Below are 7,500 nucleotides of genomic sequence, written 5' to 3'. Positions count from 1 at the left end.
CCGGACCTTGTCAAACTATTTACACATGATGGGATTAACAGTTACCGTAACCGGGTAAGACGCATAGGTCTGGACAGAAATAATTTCAATATTTAGAGAGAAAGCCATATCAGTCTTAGCTGATTTTGATGCGGGTCCTCTATCCTGGTTTAATTGAAATTTGGAGATGTTAGTTGTTGTGGAGGGAGGAAAACCGAAGAACCCGGAGAAAAACCGTAGGAACAAGGAGAGAACCAACAACAAACTCAACCCAGATATGGCACAAGGCCGGAATCGATACCTGCGTCACATTGGAGGGAGGTGAGCGTGCTCATCACCGCGCCATCCCTGCTTCCCGCTTCCCTACTTCTAAGACGATCGGATTGTAAAGAAGATGAGTAGATGCTAGGTTTTGGGCTCTTGGAAGACACACCATGTCTCTATGGAAACGTGGACGTTCTAGTGATCGAATTTATTGAATTCTAACGTGATAATTAGTGCATTAAATCGATAATTTTGTCGCTATTTGAACCAAAGTCTCATTTTCCATCTTGTCCATTAAACTATTTAGTTCTTCGGTTTGACCTCGTTCCTCAGCCTGGTCAGCTATTTTAACCAAAGTCTCATTTTCCCACTTGTTCATTACACTGTTTAGTTCTTCGTTTGTTAATTGACTTACTGACTGGTTCATGGTCAGGAAGTGTTTTCTGAATCTGAAAGAAAGTAAGACAGAGTCAGCAACACAAAATCGTACTTAATTTCCTCAGCAATATATCTGTTGATTGAAGTCAAGCTCTGTGCAGACCATTCAGTACAAGTTTGAGTCGATCCCTGGTGGTTTAGAGGGTGTGTAACGATATGGTCAGTGAGGAATTTTATTCCACTGTGCTCGTGCCTGGTTGAAGACTCAGTTCTCAAAAACCTATATGACGTACGTTCTTATGTGATTCAGTAGCTCGCGCTACAGTTAGGACTTCGGTCACGCGGACAAAAATAACGCAAGCAGTTCTAAAGAAGAAACGAAAATATTTTACTCATTATTCCAACAGTTGCGTTTTATTAGTATACATTGTATGCTAGCGACTTCGACACGTTAATAAAGTTCTTATCTTATCTTATCTTTTCAAACCTAGGAAAGACGATTTGTATATAAAGACGTCTTCTAGAGTGAACGGGCAATAAGAACAAATTATTAAAACTCTTATAAATTTCTGCTAACATCCAAAATTTATTTGTTAAACTAAGGACTCGAGAGAAAAACACTCCTGCAATAGAAAACCGCAAAACGAATTTCTGTGTAGAAGAAAGTGAAGAAGTTTCAAGGTTCACTCCAAAATAAATATCTAACAAAGCATATTACAGAAACAACAAAGGAAAAGAACACACAGAATAATAAACGGCACGCAATGCATGCAGAAGCCATGACGTTTAAAAATTGTATCTTGAAGGTTACTTCAAACCTTCGCGGGTGTACTCCAGAAAAAAATTCGTACGCGCGCTGTTTTCAAGGAAACCTCCACAAACTTTATATCAACAGAAAGGTTATAAAATGTAGAATTCGATAAAATTATGTTTTGTTTTAGATTTTGCTTTCCAAAGGCGGCAGAGGCCGTCAACTCCAAAATGACCGACTGACGTTCCAGCGAATTAATCGGGTATCAAATGCGATCGTTCATGCAAAATAACTGTGCAGTGTTTATCACAAAGCCTCAATCTCCAAAAACGTGTCAGCATTTTCTTTTATTTCTATTGGTTATCTTTTTATAGATCTGTCAAGTTCGACTATCGAAAAATTAGCGTAACCTGTTGTATTAAAGGCTGCCACGAGGAAAGTATTTAAAATAAGGGAATTCGCCGACACGCTTTTGCTCCATATCTATCAGTGAATGCTCTGACCAAATTTCATGGACAACCGTCAAATCTGCACACCCTATTAATTCATTTAAAGGGAAGGGATTCTCTCGAAAAACGAGTGCGAGTTTTCGCCTTCTAAAGATTTATAAACATACCACGCCTTCACAGAGGAATGTGTCAACTTGACAAGCCGCTAGCCAATGAAATAACCGAACCCCTAGCGTTCACAGTATGTAAACTTGAGCTTCGCGGACTTTAATTTTCTTGACCAAAAATATATCGACCAATGTAGCCCCGCGAAGGTTTGAAGTAACCTTAAAGATATTTGGCAAAGCTAATTACCTCACCGGAAATTAATTTGTTGTTTTCACCATATACTTGTCATATCGCGTGTGCGACCCGCTTGTCTATCTAAAATTGTATGTATCGAAGATATGTTATTATGCGTTTGCCCGTGAGCGCAAATTTATCCGACACTGTATAAACCAAAACCCACCCCCAGATCTTCGTTTAAAAGCTGAAACTAAAAGCACTCCGCTGATCCTCCAAACAGCAAAGGAAAGCCGCAAAGTACAAGTTTCTCTCTCTGAAATCGACACCTTATTATCTTTAACGATATTTGGCAACGCTAATTACCTCATCGAAAATTAATTTGTTGTTTTAACCGTGTACTTGTCGTCAATGAACATGCGTATTGTCTTTACCCTGACAAAACGAATATTTGGGTAAAAAATGTCTCCGCATATCTCGCGTAAGAAACATTGCTGTGACCTGATTCTTGGCGAAAGTCTTTGCATATTTACCTTCTTTCTCTTCAAGATTCTGGACTTTGTCATTTGAACTGTTGTGATTTGTATTTTGATTTATTTTGAACGGCGTGACACTGAAAACCAGCAATAAAGTAATTCGATGCTCGATGCCCGAATGATGTGGCGGCGAATTTCGCGTATAATCCGTCATTGTGTGCTTCATGATACCTCTTACTACGTCATGCAGTCATGTGAAGACAATTTCAAAGTGCCCATTGTATTCACTTTAAAGAAGAAAGAATCGGTCGCTGTGAAGGTCTTCCAAGTGGAATGATCTCGGCGAACAAGATGTGATAGGGAAAGGGTCGTTTGGAGCCGTTTTTATCACAAAAACCAGGAACAAGGACGGAAAGTCAAAACAGTGGTTGACAAGAAATCATCCGCTTTTAAAGTTCCCACTTAGAAGAGATTCCCCATTTAAAAGATTCCCCGCTTTTAAAGATTCCCCATTTTCAAGATTACCCGTTTTCAAGATTCCCCTTTTAAAGATTCCCACTTTTAAAGATTCCCCGTTTTAAAGATTCCCCGTTTTAAAGATTCCCCATTTTAAATATTCCCGCTTTTATAGATTCCCCATTTTATAGATTCCCGCTTTTAAAGATTCCCCATTTTAAAGATTCCCGCTTTTAAAGACTCCCCGTTCCCCGTTCCCCGTTCCCCATTCTCATTCTCCGTTCCCGGTTCCTCGTTTTAAAGATAGCCGGACAAAGAGTTGTAGTTATGTTTAATAAAAATGCAATACTTATTTAAATGAAAACTCGCGTACTAGCAATTCTAAATGTACTAGCATTTGGAAATAAGAATTCTAAAGAGAAAAGGAGTTACTAGAGGTCTTTGGTACACGATAGTTTTTGTTAGTTTCGGGTGATTGGTGACGTCAAGAGAATGATGAGACTATAATTTTAAGCAAGGATTTTAAGCCTGTGAAATGTTTTTTTTTTCAGGCAGCAAACACAAACACAAGTGTAGCAGCCCTCGTAAACTTGTACTTGGTTTGCTTGTTAGCAGTTGGTATTGTTTTGGGGCTAGGGGCCTTGTTTCTGTTGCTTGTTCTATTGTCCTCTCAAAGCGTATCAGGCCATTCATGTGAAATCCTGCGAGAGCTGGTACCCGGCCCAACACGTACCCCCTTGCAGTCGATGTAGAACAGATAGACGAGAAAGTGTAGTTGAAAACGTTGAACAGGACCCGTTGTTGGTTGTCATTTTGATCGGTTTTGTGATGGCTCCTGGTTTTGTCCACCTACTTCTCACTAAGTTTTTGTTTTTTTTCCTTAATTCCCTTAATGATGTTTGTGCATTTAAGGTGGTAATCGGCATTTTCGTCTTTCTCGTCATAAGAGAGAAAGACATAGCGTTTAGGACGGCGCATGGTTACATACCGTGTGGCACGAAATTTTTGCGGCAGTTTAATTTTGCGGATCGATGATTTTTTTGTATTTTGCGGGAACTAATTTTTGGGAGCGTAAAAGACTGGTTTCTCTTGCTGAATATTTTAATATTCAGCAAGATTACCGCAAAAAATTTTTGCGGTAATCGGTGTTAACCACGGCTATCACAATAACATCTTGCCCAGTGTGGCCGATTGCTTCGGCAATGGATTGGCAAAAACTACGGTACCATTGATGGTGTGATCAGTGGCTCGGCCACAGGGGTGGTGAAAGTCTGGGACATCCGGGACAATTCTCTTAAGCCTGTGATGAGCTCGGACCAGGCTCCTGTGGACCAAACTGACGCCGGCGTGACTGTCAAGCCAAGACGCGTGCGTTGCTTAACAACAACAGAAGAAACAGTTTACTGGGGAGATGATGGGGTTAACATCAAGGCAATGGACTTGAATTCAGGTACAGTGATGAACATGATGCCGCTTGTATGTCAATGTAAACTAGTATTAACGATATCGTAAGTTAATTGCTGCCGTGTTGTTAACCTGTGTTCCCTACAGTACGACATACAGATTATTTTTATACTTTTTTCTTGGCAGGTAAACTTCGAAAGATTCGTAATCACGTGGCACAGTTTGGATCAACAGGTGCCATGGCGACCGCGGGTTCGTGTCTTGTGAGTGCGGGATATGACCTGGACCGAGGAAATGGATACTTGAATGGTAAGTAACAGTACTCTATGAAACTAATTTTTGTTGCTGTACAAGTGCTTGAAATTATTTTCGATGCCGAACAAATTTTAACGTTGAGTTCTGCAGATGCAACTTTGCGAACGCTTTTTGAATTTGTGAAATCCAGTCACTCTATCCTTCTTTCCACCAAGCTTTATAATATTGGTTAGTTACTTTGTTAATTGAAGGAGCTCAGTCGCGGTATTTTGAGTTATTTTGGCCAAAATAAAATAACCTTTAAATTGAAAAAAACCTGAAAATAATAGATAACAAAGATAGAAAAGCACCAAAGAGATAATAATAAGTCATAAAGGAACAAGGATGGTTAAGGATGAGGAAGATTAACACGGATTACAAACGACGAATTTGAAACATTTAGGCTAAACTTTTCAAAATACGCCAACCGTGACGTAGTTCCTTTTAAGGACGGTGCCTACTTTTGTTAGTGCTCACACGTTCTGCGCATCACGCAAGGCATGGTTTAAGTGGAATACCCTCTAATGCGTCTTTCTCCATCAATGTTGTCAACAGTCTATTCTAACCCGTTTTACCGGTTTAGTTCGCAGCCTTCCCTCAGAGCAATACTTGGCAACCGTGAATGACGAAAGCACAGGAAGTATCACCTGCTTGTCATGCACACAGGCAACACGTGATCAAGTGACACTGCACAAAATGTGCACGGGGGGAATGGAATTGAAACTCTGAGATCAGCTGCCGAGTTCAATGGTAAAAAAACGTGCAAGGTTAGTAAGGTGTGTCTTTGCTACGAGTATAGTTTTTGCAGAAAACAGTTCTGCCAAAAAGCAAAAAGAATAAATTAGTCCTTTGCAAGTGGACTCTGCAAGGATTCACCAAAACTGTTCAGATTAAAGAGCTATGTGTTGATGTACAATATTTAGTCATCTTTTTGCAGTACAAAAATTGCCTAAAAATCGTAGGAACCTTGAATACTTTAACGAAGCAAGAAAATACTGAAGAGTTAGAGATAATCCAGTAAGAAAATGATTTAAAAAAAAAAAAACAACTCAAAATTAGAACTTTTAAAAGCAACTTCTAGGCCAGGTTGTTCAAAGCCCGATTAAGCTAACCCCGGATTATCGAGAATTTTGATTTTAGTTTTGTAACTTTTCGATGAGGTTTTCTGTTTATATTGGTTGTCCTTTAGTTTTGAGCTTGCGTAATCTTAAGCTACACCAGGAGCCATAATCGGGGACGGAGACCGTAAGCGCGCGCCATTTCTAGTATTGGGGTTGTCCCCATGATATGGGACAATAATTCTATTTTTAGAACAAATTGCGCCATCGCCTGCGGCACACGCGCGTACATGCTGCGAGGATTTTTGCGGATGTCGCGCGGGGGAAATGGCGTCCGAAATTCCGAAATTTCTCATGTTTTTGGCCCACAACTCAACGCGTTTACGTCTGTTGGAATTTTTCTTTACTATTTTCTTTACTATCGTCGTAAGCTGCTCCATTTGGAGTGAAGTAAGACAGTGTCGAATTTAGGTATGTTCCGCTTCAAGCTTATATATATAGCTGACCAAGTTGTGTTCCGACGGATGCTTCTTTTACATGAGCTGTACATTACTCCACTTTAAATTTCACATATGTTGAAGATTAACAGCTCTTCCATGACACAGCAAAAAACTAGCTGGATATATTTATATATAGCAGAGCTTTAGGACTTCATAGTTTCCTAGCTCCTCTTGTCACACGCTTGCGAGCAATTTGCCAGTCTATCGCGACTGAAAAGTAAAACAAAATAATTGCTAGTTTGGTCAGTTTGAGTTTCGCCTGAATTGTAAGCAACGCTTGCTGTTTCATCAAGGCCTAATAACTTTACGTCCGTAGATACTGCTCAGTTCTATTCGTGTAAAAATCCACCAAATTCTCTGTTGTCGATGAATGAGCGCCCGCCGATGCTTGTTTTGTACAGTCAGTAAACATGACAAATGGTATTTGCGCCGCACTTTCGTGTGAAAACGTAGACCGAACTCAAACAATAATTCTATGGTTTTTAAATATGTTTAAGATTGATAAATGTTTGAGAACATATTAAAAGCTAAGCTGAAAATATGTGAATAAAGCAGAAATAATCAGCAAAGTTACGTTGACGCTTTCTTTAATCAACTTCGAATAACGATTTCGATTTTGTTGATCGAGTTATCAAAACTCCTCAGTTGTTTATTTTCATTTTCGCAGTGTAAAACTTCACTATGCTTATGTTGAAGAAATCCGCATGATGTTAGTAGCATTTTTTGCGTTCGTGAAATTTGTTGCAGCATCTCAGCACAAAAGATAACGAAAGAAATCTTTGTCAAGATTTGTTGACAATTGAAAACACCGACTCGGACTTGAAAGTGCACGAGCTGCACTATGCAAATGAGCTAATTGTATGCGTAAGACTTTCCTTTCAAAAACTTTTGCAAGCTCACCAAACAAGCAGAAACGATAAGAAACTATCAAAACAGGTTTTGGTTATGATTAACCATTGTCTGAGAAACTCACAAATTAACTCGATACCAGAGTAGAGAGTTTTCTTACTATATTCTTAAGTCAGAACAAACGCAAAAACATACGCGTAAGCTTACAACTAGCGCGACCAGATCTTATTATTCATTCCCAGCGCGAGATTGAAGTCTTGTTTTCGACCCTGAAAAACCCACCTTTTCCGTTAGCTCAGAGCATAAAACTACATATAGGCGCCCTGGTTCGTATTCCCTGCCTTATTCCCTACCATCGCT

At 39.6% G+C, this 7,500-nt stretch overlaps 1 pseudogene across 1 annotated transcript in view; it reads left to right on the top strand.

Moving 5' to 3' along the window:
- Nucleotides 1-4,205: 4,205 nt before the first annotated feature.
- The window catches only part of LOC149109024 (uncharacterized), a 4,346-nt pseudogene continuing 1,051 nt past the window's right edge, over nt 4,206-7,500 (top strand). The window contains exons 1-3 of the transcript XR_016208743.1: nt 4,206-4,485; nt 4,626-4,748; nt 5,317-5,500. The product of XR_016208743.1 is annotated as an uncharacterized LOC149109024 (transcript). The remainder of the gene's footprint in view (nt 4,486-4,625; nt 4,749-5,316; nt 5,501-7,500) is intronic.

Source organism: Orbicella faveolata, unplaced genomic scaffold (genome assembly GCF_042242905.1).
Source record: "Orbicella faveolata isolate gen_17 unplaced genomic scaffold, um_ofav_v1 contig_25, whole genome shotgun sequence".
NCBI lineage: Eukaryota > Metazoa > Cnidaria > Anthozoa > Scleractinia > Merulinidae > Orbicella > Orbicella faveolata.
The sequence above is the reverse complement of the archived record's forward strand: the minus strand, read 5'-3'. Positions and strand labels throughout refer to the sequence as shown.